Below are 18,013 nucleotides of genomic sequence, written 5' to 3'. Positions count from 1 at the left end.
TAATGAATGTTTATATGTGTAATTTAATTTATATTTCACAGTAGAAGACAAGAATATGTCATGTATAATGACAAATCAAAATTTGACTTTTTTGGTTGCTGTCACAGGGGCCTATTTTAATCATCAGTCATGTCTAACAGACATCGATGAATGCCGAAAGCATAAGCTTTTGGCATTTTTCATTGTACAAGCAGTTCTTGTGAACTGCTTGTGCAATGCCACCCCCTGCAGATTCGCGGCCAATCAGTCGCTAGCAGGGGTGTCAATCAGCCCGATCGTATGTGATTGGGAGGGTTGATGTCCCCAGCCTCAGAGCATTCGGAGCTTGATAATTCGACCCCACAGAGTTCATTTAAGGAGATAGCAACATGAGAGCTTAACTCCACAGTCTGTAAATATGGTGCAGGAAATATTCAGATGGTGATGCTATGGCTATTGCTGAGTTGTGGACTTGCATAAGAGTAACTTTACATGAAAAAGTAACCTAATATGGGTATTAACGGGCATAAAGAAGTGGGATATATTTATTTTATTTACTAAACATCAGAATAGTCAAACAGCTGAGTAATTCCTAGAATGAGTGACCCTCTGAAACAACCAAAGGCACAGAACAAGAATCTGAAGATAATTATTGTATACACATGGGTCATAAGAGATGATACCACTGTTTGAAAACTATATATGTATAATGCATAAGGGTCCTTAGATGAATACCTCTATAACATGATTCAAATCTACACCCAACAAGAAGGTGACTCATCACCACCAAGAGTCATCCAGGAATAAACTAAATCTAAAGACAATGGCAAAGTCTTAGAGCATAAATCAGTACACAAGAGTCTTGTGTACTGATTTATGCTCTGCATAGTGTACTATACCTTGGAAGTAATCATGATTGAAGGTATATCCAACATTGCTACCCCATATATTTCCATCACTCTAATTATTGTCTTCTTTTTTGCCACCCCTGTGAGATGGGTACAGATAAAGCTCCAAATAGTTTTTTCTTTAGAATTCTTACATGAAAAACTATGCAAAAGTGTTTGAGGGATCTCAATGATTAGCATCTGATGATTTAATGTGGTTAAAGGGACACTGAACCCAATTTTTTTCTTTCATGATTCAGATAGAGCATGCAATTTTAAGCAACTTTCTAATTTACTCCTATTATCAATTTTTCTTCATTCACTTGCTATCTTTATTTGAAAAAGAAGGCATCTAAGCTTCTTTTTTGTTTCAGGACTCTGGACAGCACTTTTTTATTGGTGGATGAATTTATCCTCCAATCAGCAAGAATAACCCAGGTTATTCACCAAAAATGGGCCGGCATCTAAACTTACATTCTTGCATTTCAAATAAACATACCAAGAGAGGAAGAAAATTTGATAATAGGAGTAAATTAGAAAGTTGCTTAAAATTGCATATTCTATCTGAATCATGAAAGAAGAAAAAATTTGGGTTCAGTGTCCCTTTTAAGATTTTCAAAAACTAGCCACAAAATTTTTGAATGGATTGAGATGGATCCAAATTTGAAAAAATGTGGGGAAGATTTGGATCTAAATTATAGAATGATTTTTGGATATTACTGGGAATAAACTTGTTTAATTTCCTGAATCCAAATGTTGTTATTTTAGCCACCTTATCTGACACTGTTGATGTTATTTGAAATCAAATCTAATTTTTTTTATTGAGGGTAACTAATGCAGAAAGGGACAAAAAATATTATTATTTGAGCATTAAAGGAATAGAAAGGTCAACATTTAAAAGTGCATAGGTGCATTTACATTTTGAATAGAAGCTTTTTTTTTTGCAATATACTCCCATTAGCAAAAATACTTCTAGTCAAAATGATTACTGTTTTTCAGCGGCATACGCACATATGCTAAGAGGGCCCGTGCACCAGTGTTCAAGCTCAGAGAACTGGAAGTGGTGTGTTTTGTATCTGTGAAGATATAATTTGTACCATACAAGTTTCTGCTGACTCTCTCAATATCAGTGCATAGGCCAGTGCTTTCCAAACTGTGTGTAGGTGTGTCCCTGCTTCAGCACAAATTGTTTTTTTATTTTTTTTTTGGTTTCCGACTTTCCGGCTGCCTGCTACACATATTACATGGTTGACACGTGATTGATACCTAGGGGGACACAGATCATCTTAATATATTAGCGCAGCTCAGTGGGAACTGAAACTATTCCCATTGGCGGCACATTGGCTCCTGACTGCACATGTAGTCTCCTTAATTGGCTCGTAACTGCATGTATAGTCAGTGAGTGGGACAGCAGTGTGTATGCAGCGCGGGCAGTAGTCAATCGGACTCACTGAGCTCTGAGGGCGGCAGCTTAAACGCTGAGCTGAAGTCAGTGGGGGGGGGGGGTTGCAGCTAGCTCCCAGTAGTGCATTGCTGCTCCTGCTCTTGATATATGGATAGGAAGTGGAAGCTTAAAAATGCTTGATGATGAAATGTGAGTGTCTTTATCTAATATTCCACCAAATATTCAGAAATTGTGTTCATCCCATCAACCTCATACATCCCATTAAAATAGTAAGTAGCAATTGGTGGTTTTAAACTTTTTTTAATTCTTGCACATACTTACTGTTACTTGTAAATACATTTCATTATTATATAATTTATGTATGTGTCCGTATCTCTTAAAAAAAAGTTAGTTTAACCTCCTGTTTGCTAGTACAACTGAATTACTGTGTCGCGAAATTATGTAGGTTTAAAAAGTGTGTCGCCAACATGAAAAGTTTGGAAAGCTCTGGCATAGGCCCTCACAGCATATGTGCGTATGCTGCTAAAAAAACCTTTGATACCTTTTGCTATTGGTACTATTTTGCAAACATGCCTTTATTTCAAACTAAAATGCAGCCATGCACATTTTAAATTTGACCTATCCCTTTAACTAAAATAAAAGTTTAGGAACACTGCCTAATCTTTTCTTCTGCCTAACTGACTTCCAAACTCTGGTCTTGTCTTGTCAGGGCGCCAAAACGCGTTTAGTTCAAAAGCACTGACTTTGATTTTGATTTACAGTGAATATGAAAGAAAAAGAAGAAACATCAACAAACACTTTGATGTGAAGAACAGGATTCCTAATGTCCAAAAAAAAAGAGAGAACCTTCAGGTGTCTTATAATTAAGATTTCACTTTATATTTCTGATGTTGCCTGAGGGAGAAAAGGTTTGGGAAGAACTATATACACTTTGCATGCTACCTATTATTGGAGAAACTTATAACTAAAATGTTTTGTTATCATGCAAGGGAAAGAGTAGCAATGCAATATGTTAAACGCTTTCATGCAAGTTTAAATTAATAGTAAAACTAACAGTAAATTCAAACATTGCTGGAACAATGACTCAATGATAAGAACAAACCGACAGGAACAGCTATTTAAAAGAACAAAGTTATACAAATTAAAGGGAATTTCCAGTCACAATTGAAATACAAGTGGATGAATTACATCTTTGAATAGGGAAACATATTAACAAAATATATTTATCGACAAAACTGCTTCTAGTAAAATTTATCACGGTTTTAGTGCTAACATTTTTCTCTGCACGTTCATGTGAAGCATAGCTAGATATTCTCAGTGCATCAGCATTATAAATACTGCAGCTGCTCAGCGAGTAGGGCTGGGCGAATGTTTTTCAACATTTGATAAATTAAACAAATATTAACACATTTGTTTGTTCGTTTCGAATTTTAAATGTATGTACAACATTCTACCATTTGTTTAATATAACAGTATTTCTAATGCTATCTTTAAATCTAATATTCAAATTATAGAAATAGAAAAAATGTAATCGATATATGTGTATCTATTATGCATCAATTTACTAAATTCCCGAATCCCTACCACATGAACTATTGACCTTCTCTATAGCATATGTTAAAGAGACATTCCAGTCAAAAGTTAAATGTACATAGATGAATTAATCCTTCGCATTGAAACATATTTGCAATATACATGTATTGGCAAAAATGCTTCTATTAAAAGTCATCACTGTTTTAGTGTTAGCATTTTCTCTGCACGTGCATGTGAAGCATAGCTAGATATTCTCAGTGCACCAGAATGTTAAATACTGCAGCTGTGCAGAGCTACAGTGGGGCTTGTGTCATGTCAGCAATCAACATATTGAGTCGTTACCAGATGATACTAGAACTTTAAGCTCTCTGAGCAAGTAATGTGTTTAAAATGCTGGTGCACGGTGCATACTTAAAGGGACATTAAACCCAATGTTTTTCTTTCATGATTTAGAAAGAGTATGCAATATTAAACAACTTTCTAATTTATTTCTATTATCTAACTTGCTTCATTCTCTTGATATTCTTTGCAGAAAATCATATCTAGATAGGCTCAGTAGCTACTAATTGGTAGCTGCACATAGATGCCTCATGCTATTGGCTCACTCATGTGCATTGCTATTTCTTCAACAAAGGATATCTTTAAAAATGAAGCAAATTAGATAATAGAAGTAAATTGGAAAAGTATTTCAAATTGTATTCTCTACCTGAATCATTAAAGAAAAATGTTGGGTTTAGTGTCCCTTTAAATACACTTTTGAAACAGCTATAGCTTTTATTACAAGCATTTTTGATAACACATGTATATTACAAAAATGCTTCTATTCAAAACTGAAATGCATCCATGCAGATTCCAATTTTGTCTGGAAGGTCCCTTTAAACTGAATGTTACATTCAAAATGTAACATTCAAAAACTAAAATAACATTCGAAAACTGGTGTTCTATCAGATTTTGCTACCTTGTCAGAATTTGTTACCTCTAAGTGCTCATGCTCAGTTTTACGTTATCTCACTCCACATGTGTTAAAAAAGGAATGCGTAAAATACGATTATGTAATCAGCAGCATGCGCACTGAGAGGTAGCAAATTCTGACAAAGAAATTATTCTGTCAGATATTGCTGCGGCCAATAAATGGGCTTATGCGCAGTACAATCACTTGTCACAGTGGACGATGAAAGCGCGTCCTGCACATATAAGGTATATGTGTGGAAGAAGCCTGGGATGAGAAAAAAGGGGGGGGGGGGAATATGTGTAACCTCAGTCTGAATATAATCCTATATATTTTTGGAAATAAAGTAGCTAGTTTATTGGCAGGCTGTACAGTTCTAAAAGATGTACTGCTCCTGCTGTGTTGTGGAACTACAGGGGTGTATATATATGCGAAAATAAAAATAATGGGCTCCATTTATCAAACAGCGGTTGCTGCTTTGGAGGCCCATCATTTCAGGATTGCCTGAAATGCACGTTAAGAAGCAGTGGCGGTACAAGTTGGTGGATTGAAATCATCTCGATTGGCTGCCAGTGAGCAGGGGACGACATTGCATAAGAATTTCTGGTGAAATGCTTATACAATGTTAAATGTGGACAGCGTATGTGTTCTGTCGAAAACTCCCAGATGTAGGCAAAATAGATAAAGAGAAGCAATTACAGTCCCATCTGATTGGTCCGTGTCTATGTGAGGGACAAGATGCACAACCAATCAGATGTATGGATTCACCAGAAGTTACATAATCTTGGAGTTTTTGATAGAACATATGCTGCCACCTGCAGCGTTGTCCTGCAGACATGATTCGCTACAGTGAGCCATGTCCGCTCGACAGTTGCATGCTAAATGGAGCCCTAAATATAGAAATAATGATTCTATCACAGTCAAACTTCTTCTAAGTGTATTGTAATCAAATCATAAACAAATTATAACTTAAAATCAGTGCTAGCAGCTTTAGTTATTAATGTATGCTGCTTAATTATTTATGCAAATATATGCTAATAAGCATTGTCTATTTCCAGAAAACGTGGCAACCCTAACCCATTTGCATTGTAGTTTTGACTGGAATGTCCCTTTAAAGCAATCTCTTTTAGAGGAAAAAAAATAATAAAGTTATTGACTTTTGTGGAAATGTATATATCAACAATTTCAATAAGATTTAGCTTTCAGCAATTGTGTGAAAACACAGCAAACAACTTGCTTGTTTTCTTACTAAATGAGCACTTAGAAATTCTCAGAGTAGCCACTGCCCACAGCTAGATAACAGAGCTACCATTACAAAACTTCTACTGACACATGATTTTTGCAGCAAAAGTCCTCTACTGAGCATGGGCAATAAACTGCAGCTAGAGCAGATGTCTCCTAGCAACACTTCAAAGGAAAAGCGTTGCCTTCCTGTAGAGACGACAGACCCATTGTGGGGTTGTGACAGGAAATAAATGACCAATTACAAATGAAGTTAAAAATTATAATAAAAGTTGAAAATGATGAATAATACATACTGCAATGAATTCTATTAAATATAATCAACTACAATGAGACTATTTTAAGACCTATATGTTTAGAGTGTTAATGAGCACAGTACACATATAATTAGGGTAGGAGTACCATCTCTAGTTCCTCCAGGAAGATGTTAGCAATTCCTCCTCCGTTGTGTCCAGTAATGAGCCTCTACTGAAAGGGACATAGAAGTGCATAATGTGTTAGATCATTTTTTATTGCACAGTTGCTTGTTTATAACTATGTGTTTACCTACAACAAATAAGTTAAACACATGGTTAAAGCCAGCTACAGAGCAGCAGTGTACTAATAGGAGTTAGCTGAACAAATCTGGTGAGCCAATAATAAGAGGCAAATGTGTGTAGCTATCAATGACCAGCTATCTCCCAGTAGTGCACCTGAATCGTCCTAGCTATGTTTAAAAAAATAATATCAGGAGAATGAAGTAAATGTGATAATAAGTAAATGTAAAAATATCTCTTAAAATGCATGCTCTGTCTGAATGATAAAAGTTTATTTTTTTTCTTTAAAGGGACATTCCAGTCAAAACGTAAATGCACATAGATTTATTACATATATGAATAGAAACATATTTGTAATATACATGTATTCTAGTAAGAGTTATCACTGTTATAGAGTTAACATTTTTCTCTACACTTGCATGTGAAGCATAGCTGGATATTGTCACTGCACCCACATATTAAATATTGCAGCTCCTCAGATCATCAGTGGGGTTTTTATCATGTCAGCAATTAACAAATTGAGTCATTACCAGATGGTACAAGCACCTTAGGCTCTCAGAGCAAGTGTTGTGTTTAAAATGCTGGTGCATGGTGCATACTTAAAGGGACAGTCTACACCAGAATTGTTATTGTTTTAAAAGATAGATAATCCCTTTATTACCCATTCCCCAGTTTTGCATAACCAACACTGTTATATTAACCTCTGTGATTATCTTGTATCTAAGACTCTGCAAACTGCCCCTTTATTTCAGTTCTTTTGACAGACTTGCAGTTTAGCCAATCAGTGCCAGCTCCCAGATAACTTCACGTGCATGAGCACAGTGTTATCTATATGAAACACATGAACTAACATCCTCTAGTGGTGAAAAACTGTTAAAATGCATTCTGAAAAGAGGTGGCCTTCAAGGTCTAAGAAATTAGCATATGAACCTCCTAGGTTAAGCTTTCAACTAAGAATACCAAGAGAACAAAGCAAAATTGGTGATAAAAGTAAATTGGAAAATTGTTTAAAATTACATGACCTATCTGAATCATAAAAGTTTATTTTGGACTAGACTGTCCATTTAAATACACTTTTGAAACAGCTATAGCTTTTATAAGAATCATTTTTGCTAATGCATGTATATTACAAAATTGCTTCTGTTCAATACCAAAATGCACCCATGTGGTTTCCAATTTTGGCTGGAATATCCCTTTAATATTCCGTTAAAAAGATTGTAAAACCCCAAGTGCTGTCTTTTATTAATTATACTTAGCAGTTAGGTGTAGCGCACATAAAACATATGAGAAGAAAGAGAAACTGGAATAAAAGATCCTCTCTCACTGAAGGTATCTGTAGGCAGTTGTCTAATTGCAGTTCTGGCTATACACAGAATTTGTATGCTGTTATGCAAATATGTTTATCATACGCATGTGACTAGAATATAGGAGGATATTAGCTGTTGCACTTGCGCATGCAGACTGCAGTGAAGCTACTAAAAACAGCCTGAGACAACCTGACAGTTCTGAAACAAGCAAAGATTCAATTGCTTCCAACCACAGCATAAATAATTCTTCTGTAATTGATTCTACTGACAACTGACATTGTACAAACAGGATAACTCAAGTGAGATGAATAAAAAAAAAACATAGCTTTTATTCTATATATAAAAACAAGCCTGTACTGTATATTCCAGTGGAAAAAAATAAAATGCTCTATTTTATTTTTACACAAAATATTTCAAAGGGATTAAATACAAGGTCAAAGTCACTGTACAATTCCAAATAAGGATATGGCTGGTATGTTTGTTCTGATCCCAGGCCTAGTAATTATCTGGAGTGGTACAGGGGTGCCGTGGGAATATAATTTGGATTAAACACTTAAAGGGACATTAAACACTTTAAGATTGTAAGATACACTGTTTAATTATGTGTAGTAAATCACATTCTCAATATAATTTTATTTATTTCTTTTTCTCCTTTTCCTGGGACTTAATTTTGAAAATTGTAGACTTTCCAATTTCTGTTAAAAGTAGAAGTGCAGACTCCAGACTTTACATTGCTATATTCCATTCAGTCATTGGTTATACGTTCTATTAACCCTTTTCATAGTCCTATTTTTCCCGGGACAGTTCAATTTTTTGGATTCACATCCCTGCCTTTTAAAGTGATGGTAAATTTATTTAAAAATTATTACAAATTCTGAATGTATGGTGGTAAATTTTTATGCATGTACGATAGTGTCAAATACCTTTTATTTGTTCCATTGTATTTAAGTTCTTCAGCCCCCTCCACCGGCCCACTTAATTCTTCTCTTTTTTTTTACTTACACCAAGATTACAAGATTACAAGTTTTGCGCTATACCGAGTGCGTAAATAACGTAAAAAAATTAGCTTTATCGCACTTTCCATAGAGCTGCCATTACAAGTTACTGAAAAACTCTTGTTGTGCGATATGGTGCAATAAGCTCCATACCGCACAAAAGACAAGGCTTGAGTTGACGTGCTCGTGCACACATTCCCCCATAGACATCAATGGAGAGAAAGTGTTAGAAAAAAACTAACACCTGCAATCGCAGAATGGAGATCGCCGTAACACAATCCCATTGATGTCTATGGGGAAAATAAAGTTATGTTAAAACCTAACACCCTAACATAAACAAAGAATAAGCCCACGTTGTTCAGCTGCGATGGACGACCCAGAACCAGTCAACTTGAAACTTTAAAGAATGTCCAATAGGTAATGTCCTAGCGGAGTGCTGTAGCGGCGGTCTGATGAAACCGCAAATGCAATATCGTAGCCAGGAAGAAAAAATGCAGGCACTACTTCCACAGGTAAAAAATAAAAATATATACTTTAATGAAAAAGTTACAAAGCAAAACACAGAACAAGGGAGTATGAAGGTAACGGTCGTTGCCTTCATACTCCCTTGTTCTGTGTTTTGCCTTGTTTGTTGTGCTTTTAAACATTTTCATCAACGTATATATTTTTATTTTTTACCTGTGGAAGTAGTGCCTGCATTTTTTCTTCCTGGCTACCCTAACATAAACCCCTAAAAAACCCTAATCCGCTGCCCCCCCCTGACATCGCTGACACAAAATAAAATGATGAACCCCTAATCCGCTGCCACCAACATCGCCGACACTAAATACAATTATTAACCCCTAATCCGCCGCCCCCAACATCACCGACATTAAATAAACCTATTAACCCCTAAACCGCTGCCCCCCCCCACATCGCTACTAATAAAATAAACCTATTAACCCCTAAGCCGCCAGCCCCCCCACCTCGCAACTACTTAAATAAACCTATTAACCCCTAAACCGTCGGCCCCCCACATCGCAACACACTAAATTAAAATATTAACCCCTAAAACTAACACCCCCTAATTTCAAATTAAATTTACAATATAACTATCTTCAAATTAATAAAAACCTACCTGTTAAATAAAAAAAACTGAGTTTAAACTATAAATTATTATTATTATAATCAGGTATTTGTAGAGCGCCAACAGATTCCGCAGCGCTGTATAAACCTAACATTACTACTTTAAAACAATAAAATTAGCGAAAAATAAAAAAAACTAAATTACATATTACATTTCCTAACACTACAAAAACAATTACATTACAAAAAAATAAAATCTCTAAAATTACAAAAATTAACAAACTCTAAGATTACAAAAAATAATAAACGAAACTATCCTAAATAATAACAATTAAACCTAATCTAATACCCCTATAAAAACAAAAAAGCCCCCCAAATTAAAAACACCCCCTAACCTAACAATAAACTACCAATAGCCCTTAAAAGGGCCTTTTGTAGGGCATTGCCCTGAAGCAATCATCTCTTTTACCTTAAAAAATTACAAAGCCCCCCTAAAAGTAAAACCCACACCCAACCAACCCCCCAAAATAAAAAAACTAGCTCTAAAAAAAACCTAAGCTACCCATTGCCCCTAAAGGGGCATTTGTATGGGCATTGCCCTTAAAAGGGCATTCAGCTCTTTTGTGCCCATAGTGGCCCACATTCAAATCAACAGCTCCCTAAGGCAGAAATACATTTTAAATCATGAATGCCTGTAGGTCCAAATCAATATTTAGATCTCTGGGTGAAAGACTATTCAGCTTCTGGATCCATCTTGTTTCTTTCTGTCTAAGGGTGATGAGTCTTTGATGTGGGTTCTCACCTGGGGGAACAATTTCTAAAATGCTGATTCTCAAACTACTGGGGTCTTGTCCATGATAGACCCCAGAGTGTTCAGACACGCTGTGTGCTTTAAACCCTATTTCAATAATATTAATATGCTCATTACGTCTTTTTATTTTTCTCTAAGTTCTTCCTATATAAATTCTATCACAGCCACAGGTTAGGCCATAAACAACAAATGTGGTGTGACAGGTACCTCTACATTTAATGGGTACCTCCGTTGTGTTATTCCAATTCATTATGGAATTGTGATTCAACAAGTGAATACACATGCAGCAATTACTGCAACCACATTTGTATGTTCCTGGTCTGCCTGTGACCCATTGATCAAGAGTGCCAGACCTTCTTTTATTGTGCAGAACAGGTCCCTTTAATTTGGACGGAGCTAGAATATTTTTTAAATTACGGCTCTTTTTAAAGACGACCTGTGACTTATCATCAATCACATCCCTCAATATTGGATCAGCTCTCAAAATGCTCCAATGTTTATGGAGCATCTTCTTAATAAAACCTGCCCCTTCACTATAGGTGGTGATGAATCTAACTGTATTATTGTTCATAGCCCCTTGACTGGCCCCTTCCTCTGTATGATGTTGCAATAAGGTACAAAGTTAACAAAGAGCATTCCTTTCCCAAGCTTTAGCCACCAAATTGCTACCATATTCCTTTTCCAGGAATTTATTTTGTAACAAATCTGCTTCCCTATTGAAGTCTTCTAACTTGGTACAGTTCCGCCGAATTCTGCGGAATTGTCCAAATGGGATGTTCTCTTTTTAGTTTCTTATTTGTCTGCTCTTGGCATTAAGGAAGCCATTACTATCAGTTGGCTTTCTATAATTCCTTATCATAACTGTATTAGTTTTAGTCTATGGATCAAGTGTTTTAATTTTAGACTAAGAATGTATGAGTTTTAGACCAAGAATGTACTGTACATTTCTAGATAGGTATCGGAGATGTGTCCTTGTCTTTCGTGTCTGTTTGTGTTTTGATATTGACTCATTGAAATTGTTTTTAGATTGTACGGGAGAATAGCAATGCGCTAGCGTGATTTTTTTCCGGCGAACAAGAATCAAACAGAAAGCATAACATTTTGGCTACTGCTAATCATGTAACATTTCTTACGTATAGACAACGTCACACCAGTATATCACATGTAGATTGATACTTTTGTAGAACAGTTCTTACAGATTTTGTTTCTTTACCCCGGATGTGTGTGACTATAATTCTAATCTGATTGGCCGACGCAGTATGTGAGATGATTGTTCTCCCTGTGAAGGGAAATTTTCACACATGCGCATTGCATCCCATAGAACGCTCACAAACACATTTAAATCCGTGGTTAATTGAAGCATGCAATTCACCTGATGAAACAGTCGTTGTAAGTTCGAGAAACGTTGTGTTTTAACATTGTTTTAATAAAAGTCTTTTTTACATATATGAGACTTTCCACGGATATCATTGGAACATATTTGTCGTTTAGCCAGATCTAGCTGAAGCCTGGGGAAACTACTTTTAAAAGGCTAATACAGCATATTGTTTGGTCTGAATCTACAAGCACTCCCCTTTTTTTCCTTGTGCACTGATGTGTGGATAAAGACACCAATACTACACAGAGGCATCCAGGAAAACTGAGGATTAGTCTGCTGTGCGACTATAAGAGCTCAGATTGTCATTGTGGCACTTATCAAGTGCTTGATTTCTTGTAAGTACAACTGATTGGAGTGGGGGATAGTGTTAACACCACTGATGTTGCATTATTGTGGCGCCTTCTTTTCTCTTTTTGTTTAATAACTGTATTAGACATGCTGTCAACAAACAGTTCAATGTCCAAAAATTCGATTGTATCCTTTGTGATTTTTCCGTAAAGGATAAATTATACTCATTGTTATTGATATACTTGATGAAGTCTGAGACTCTTATTTCATCACCATGCTATATGATGAGGATGTCATCAATGTATCTAAAATACTTGATGAGATTATTAACAAAGAGTTTATTATTCCAAATAATTTTCCTAAATGCTTACTGGACATACCGCTATCCTTCCCCATATATCCAAAAGCCTCAATACCCTTCCCATTGGGAATATTTGTGTACAAAGCCATCACGTCACAAGTCATCCATATATATCCCTTATCCCATTGCATATCTTCACATTTATATGAGACTATATATATATATGGATAAGTTGTTGGTGATGGAATTAATGCCGGAAATAACAGGCCGGCCGGGAGGGTTTTTGGGGTCTTTGTGGATTTTTGGAATATGGTAAAAAATTGATATTTTGGGGTCGGGGTTATAGATAAATCCAAAATCATCATTAAGAATTCTATCGTTTTTGGCTTCAGTGATCATTTTTAAGAGACTTTTATTATAATCTACAGTTGGATCTCTCAGTAGCTTAATATAGGTAGTTGTTTCTTTTAACAATCAATGTGCCTCATTTAAATAGTCTTCTCTATTTTGGACTATTATTCCTCCTCCTTTGTCCACCTGCTGATGATCACTTGATGATCCTCTTTCAACTTCTTTAGGGATTTCTTTTCGTTTCAATTTAAATTATCTTTATATTTAAATTTCTTATTACAGCTCCCTGAATCTAAGTAATTATTGAATTACTCTGTTAGAATACGGTTAAACACTGAAATACATTCCCCTTGAGTGTGTATGGGATTAAATGAGGAGGGACGTTTAAAATTACTATGTTTGATCTCATCTTCTGTGTCATGCAGACTGACTTCTAGTAAGTCCTCCATGCCAACGTTCTGAGACTCATTTTCTGTAGTTTTACAGTTATACAAAATATATTTAAAAGGATTACTGAAAAAAATGTTTGTGTGTATATAACGAATATAAATATGATATTCTGGTGATTATACTTATCAAGTTCACTTACTTTCACTGTCCAACGATGTCTTTAACATAGTAAAAAAGCATTTTATAATTCACGTCAGCTGACGTTTCCATGAATATAATTAAAATACATTTTCCACAGTCCGGCAATATCGTGCATGCGCAATTTGTTAGTTGAAGCCGCTGCTGCCTGAAACCCTTTATTCATTATTGATTTCTATAATAATAACGTGTTCGTTAAAACTAGAGAGATTCTCACAGCGCACAGCACTTACCTTGACAGTGCAGCTGGGTTGTCAGCCCGAATAAGACTACTGAAACCAGTACCCCCTAGAGGGGGATTGGAAAATAATAAATTTAAAAATAACGATTGCAGCGAAAAGGTAAATTTTTGAAACAAAGAGTACATTGAAAAGTGTATTGTTTAGCCGCATTTAATTGATTAATGCAAAGTTTTGGGGTTTTTTTCACTTCGGTGTCCTTTTAAAGAAACACTCAACAATAATATAGAGCAATGCAATAACAGCAAACATGTAAAGCTCCTGCTCTGTACCATGCATCTTAACCTGAAGCATATTATACAGTTGTCAGAAAATTGACAACCTCATTGTGTGTGAGAATCCCATTCTAGAGTAGTTGTGCCCAGTATTTTATCCCTTTAAACCAGGATGCCTTAAGAAATCAGACAGTTGCTGACATGCAATCATATTCAAATCACTGCCTCCATTTTTATTTACATTACTAAATTGTATTATAGTTATTTCTGTTTCACATTTTTTATCTGTAAAATGAGACTATTAATCTCATTTGCAATTGCAATAACAGGTTCAAATTTCCCATCCCACTCATACTCCTACACTAGAGAACACATAAGTACCATGTGAAACACGATTTTCCTCTTATCTTTTAAAAAAAATCTTGTTAATTAGAAAGTATTTGCAAAAAACAAACAAAAAAACTGCTCTATATATAGCTCACTCCCAAATCCTTATAAAGGAAGTATAAACTGAGAATACAGAAGAAAAAAGAAGAAATGATCCGGTAAGAGTCCCAAAAATGCCATAAAACATAAACTTTTATTTCCAAATTTAAAATGCAACATACAGGGATAAGACCAGCAGACAGGTCTTACGCGTTTCGGCTGTGTGCCGTATTCATAGACCTACAGGTTAGCATGTCTGCAAACTTTAAAAAGAGGCTGCCAAGCAGCCATTGGACAAACAATTAGTAATGAATTATTCTAAAGTGCCAACACTTAAGTTTTAACACAATACTAATACCATTGGATAGAAATGATGATATATGGGGTGCATTTGTAGATATCATTAAATGTTAGAGAACAAGTGAATTAAGGAATGAACAAACATTTAAATAAGCATTAATTACTACACATTTTGCCGCAAGAATGTCAACATAAATATTACAGGGAAAAATTAATTTGTTTCCTCAAAAATATTAGGTTATGGCTATTGTTGTTAGGTTTTGCTTACAAAATACATTTCTCAATTTTGAATGTTTGCTTTGAAATACTGAATACAGTTTAACTACTAGTGTCCTTGAACAGAAAGTACATGTTTGCATTACTGTCATTGGCTTAACACCATTCAAAGCAACTCTCATAGATCCAAAAAAAATAGTAAAATATGTATAGAAAGCAATCCCTGACATGAACGTGACATTGAACATGAGTGTATATATATATGTGTAGTATAGAATATAAAGAAGATGTTGATGTACTAATGCAGTAGGTTATTGCTGCCTGTAAAGACCAGTGCACTTGGTTAGAGATCTGAGTTCTATTTTATTGTTAAAAATTGTTCTATGCACTGAGCTACAAACTGTATAGTCAATAACAGGTTGCAATATATCACTGCAAAAGATACTTATGTGGCATGTTAGTTTGTTCCTATTGTTCTCTAAGAAATTCCAGGTCATGTAAATGATAAATGCAGAGGTTAAAAAACTGGGGTATTACCAATAATTAATGATGTCAAATTCAGAGTTGAAGCCTTTGGGTATTTGAGTATCCAATTTAAAAATCCAATAAATCTCTTGTTTGGAGAGGAGTCTATCCCTATCTCCTCCTCTGCTAGGATTTTTCACACGTTCAATTGCTCTCCATCTAAATGTGTTGGTATTCTGATGGTGAACATCTAAAAATGTCAGCTGTCCCATTGTTTTTTTTTATTTATTGTACTGCAACTTTGTTGTATTGTTAGCTCTATTTAAATAAAATGACACTAGCAGACAATTGTCAAGGACATCCAGCAGGTGTGGGTGTCATGAAGATGTCATGAGTTTAGGACATCAGGGGTTAATTTTTTAATTCTTTGCTTTTTCTTCTCTGCTATTTACAGTTTTTTTTAAATAGCCCAGAACTCTAAGGGGTCAATTTATCAAAGGCTTTGCAAGCCTTTGGACCCCCTATGACTGCTGGTTCTTACAAGAGAACCTGCATTCCGTATTTAACAAGCAGCGGTCATCAAACCGCTGCTTTCCTAACCTTTCGTCAAGTGATGAATTTCAATCTCCCGGGTCTCATCCAACCGGGGAGACTGACAGCTCCTTCCCGCGCGTGATTGGCTGTGAAGTGAGCTCGTGTTGAATGCTAAATTCCGCCAGGGGAATTCAGCCCGCCAGAGGCGCGCTGCGGCGGTCAGGGGTGCCTATATAAAACCCCTGTCTACCGCAGCTTGATAAATCAACCCCTAAAAGTAAAACTTATGAGACCACTGATTTTTACTACCTATATCTGGTTCAACAGGATACAGGGAGGCAACTCACTACAACTATTTTTTATGATTAATAAATGTCAATCCAGGGTGACAGAAAACAGCGTCCCTATCAAGGCACCAACTTGAGGTCGATCAGAGGTGATACTCTTGGATATTTTAAAACATGTTTCAATCACATCTATGTTACTGGGTGACAAAATATGACAGACATGTCATGTTTGGTATCAATATAATCCTCATGATATCACAAGGTTATTGCTTATATCGGTATATTTACAAGAAATACATAACTAAAAATGATAAATGATTCATTAACAAAAAATCCATTAATTTCAGCAAGGGCTGCAGTGCTTTTTTATGGCCTGCAAAAAAAGAGGGGTGGCTTAATTCCTTGCCCCCTCTGGAAGGGGCCTGGTCAGAAACCGGACCTCAGGAAAATAAAAATGTCAAAGGGACAGTCTAACCAGAATTGTTATTGTTTTAACGGGACCTTAAACACCTTCCATATTTAGTAAATATATTTTCTTTTAAGATTAACCCTTGTTGACTATTATGTTTTTTATGATGTCACCAAAATCTTACTTTCAGATACCAAAGTATGCTCATTGCTCAATTAAAAAGAACATCTAAGCCACAGCCTCCATAACATGGTGTGCGCCGCCATATTGTAACGTACGTTGCTCTTTGATTACTGGTCACTGGAGCGTGCATCATGTAACTCGTTGAGTATTAGAATAACTGTGCCCACTGTATCTATGAAGCTTGCTCACGCAATTGATGAGAGCTGCGTGAGCAAGCTTCATAGATTTTTCAATGACAGCTGGGTTTGAGGAGCGCATACTTTTGAATATGGTGCTGCCACTGCCAGATATCTTGAACGGGCAAGGTAGTGTTAGGATCACAGCAACTGCTGTGGAACGCTGACAGTGTGTCTTTGCTAATTCTGGAGAGCGTGATGTCTGCATGCGTGCACACTCACAGCAATACGCAAAGACATCCGAATTAATGCACATCACTTTCCTCAAGGTAAGACAGATGCAAAACGGTATATAGAAACACTCGGCCAGATTACGAGTTTTTCGTTATGAGCTATGCGGTGCTACCGTGCTATTTTTTCTCACTGCTCACTTACATGCAGCGCTGGTATTACGGGTTTTTACAAACCCGGCGATAATAGGCAAGAAGTGAATGTAGAGCAAAATTGTGCTCCATACCGCACTCCAATACCAGCGCTGCTTAAGTCAGCGTTGAGCTGGTCGTACATGCACATGCACGATTTCCCCAATGGGGAGAGCCGGCTGAGAAAAAGTCTAAACCCTGCAAAAACGCAGCGTAAAACTCAGTAACTCAGCCCCATTGATTCCTATGGAGAAACACATTTAATGTTTACACCTAACACCCTAACATGAACCCCGAGTCTAAACACCCCTAATCTTACACTAATTAACCCCTAATCTGCCACTCCGGACACCGCCGCCACCTCCATTATACTTATTAACCCCTAATCTGCTGCCCCCAACATCGCCAACACCTACATTATATTTATTAACCCCTAATCTTCCGCCCCCAATGTCGCCGCAACCTACCCCAACGTCGCTGCCGCTATATTAAATGTATTAACCCCTAAATCTATTTCTAACCCTAACACCCCCTAACTTAAATATAATTTAAATAAATCTAAATAAAATTACTATCATTAACTACA

Source organism: Bombina bombina, chromosome 2 (assembly GCF_027579735.1).
Source record: "Bombina bombina isolate aBomBom1 chromosome 2, aBomBom1.pri, whole genome shotgun sequence".
NCBI classification, from domain to species: domain Eukaryota; kingdom Metazoa; phylum Chordata; class Amphibia; order Anura; family Bombinatoridae; genus Bombina; species Bombina bombina.
This window is presented reverse-complemented; position numbering follows the sequence as displayed.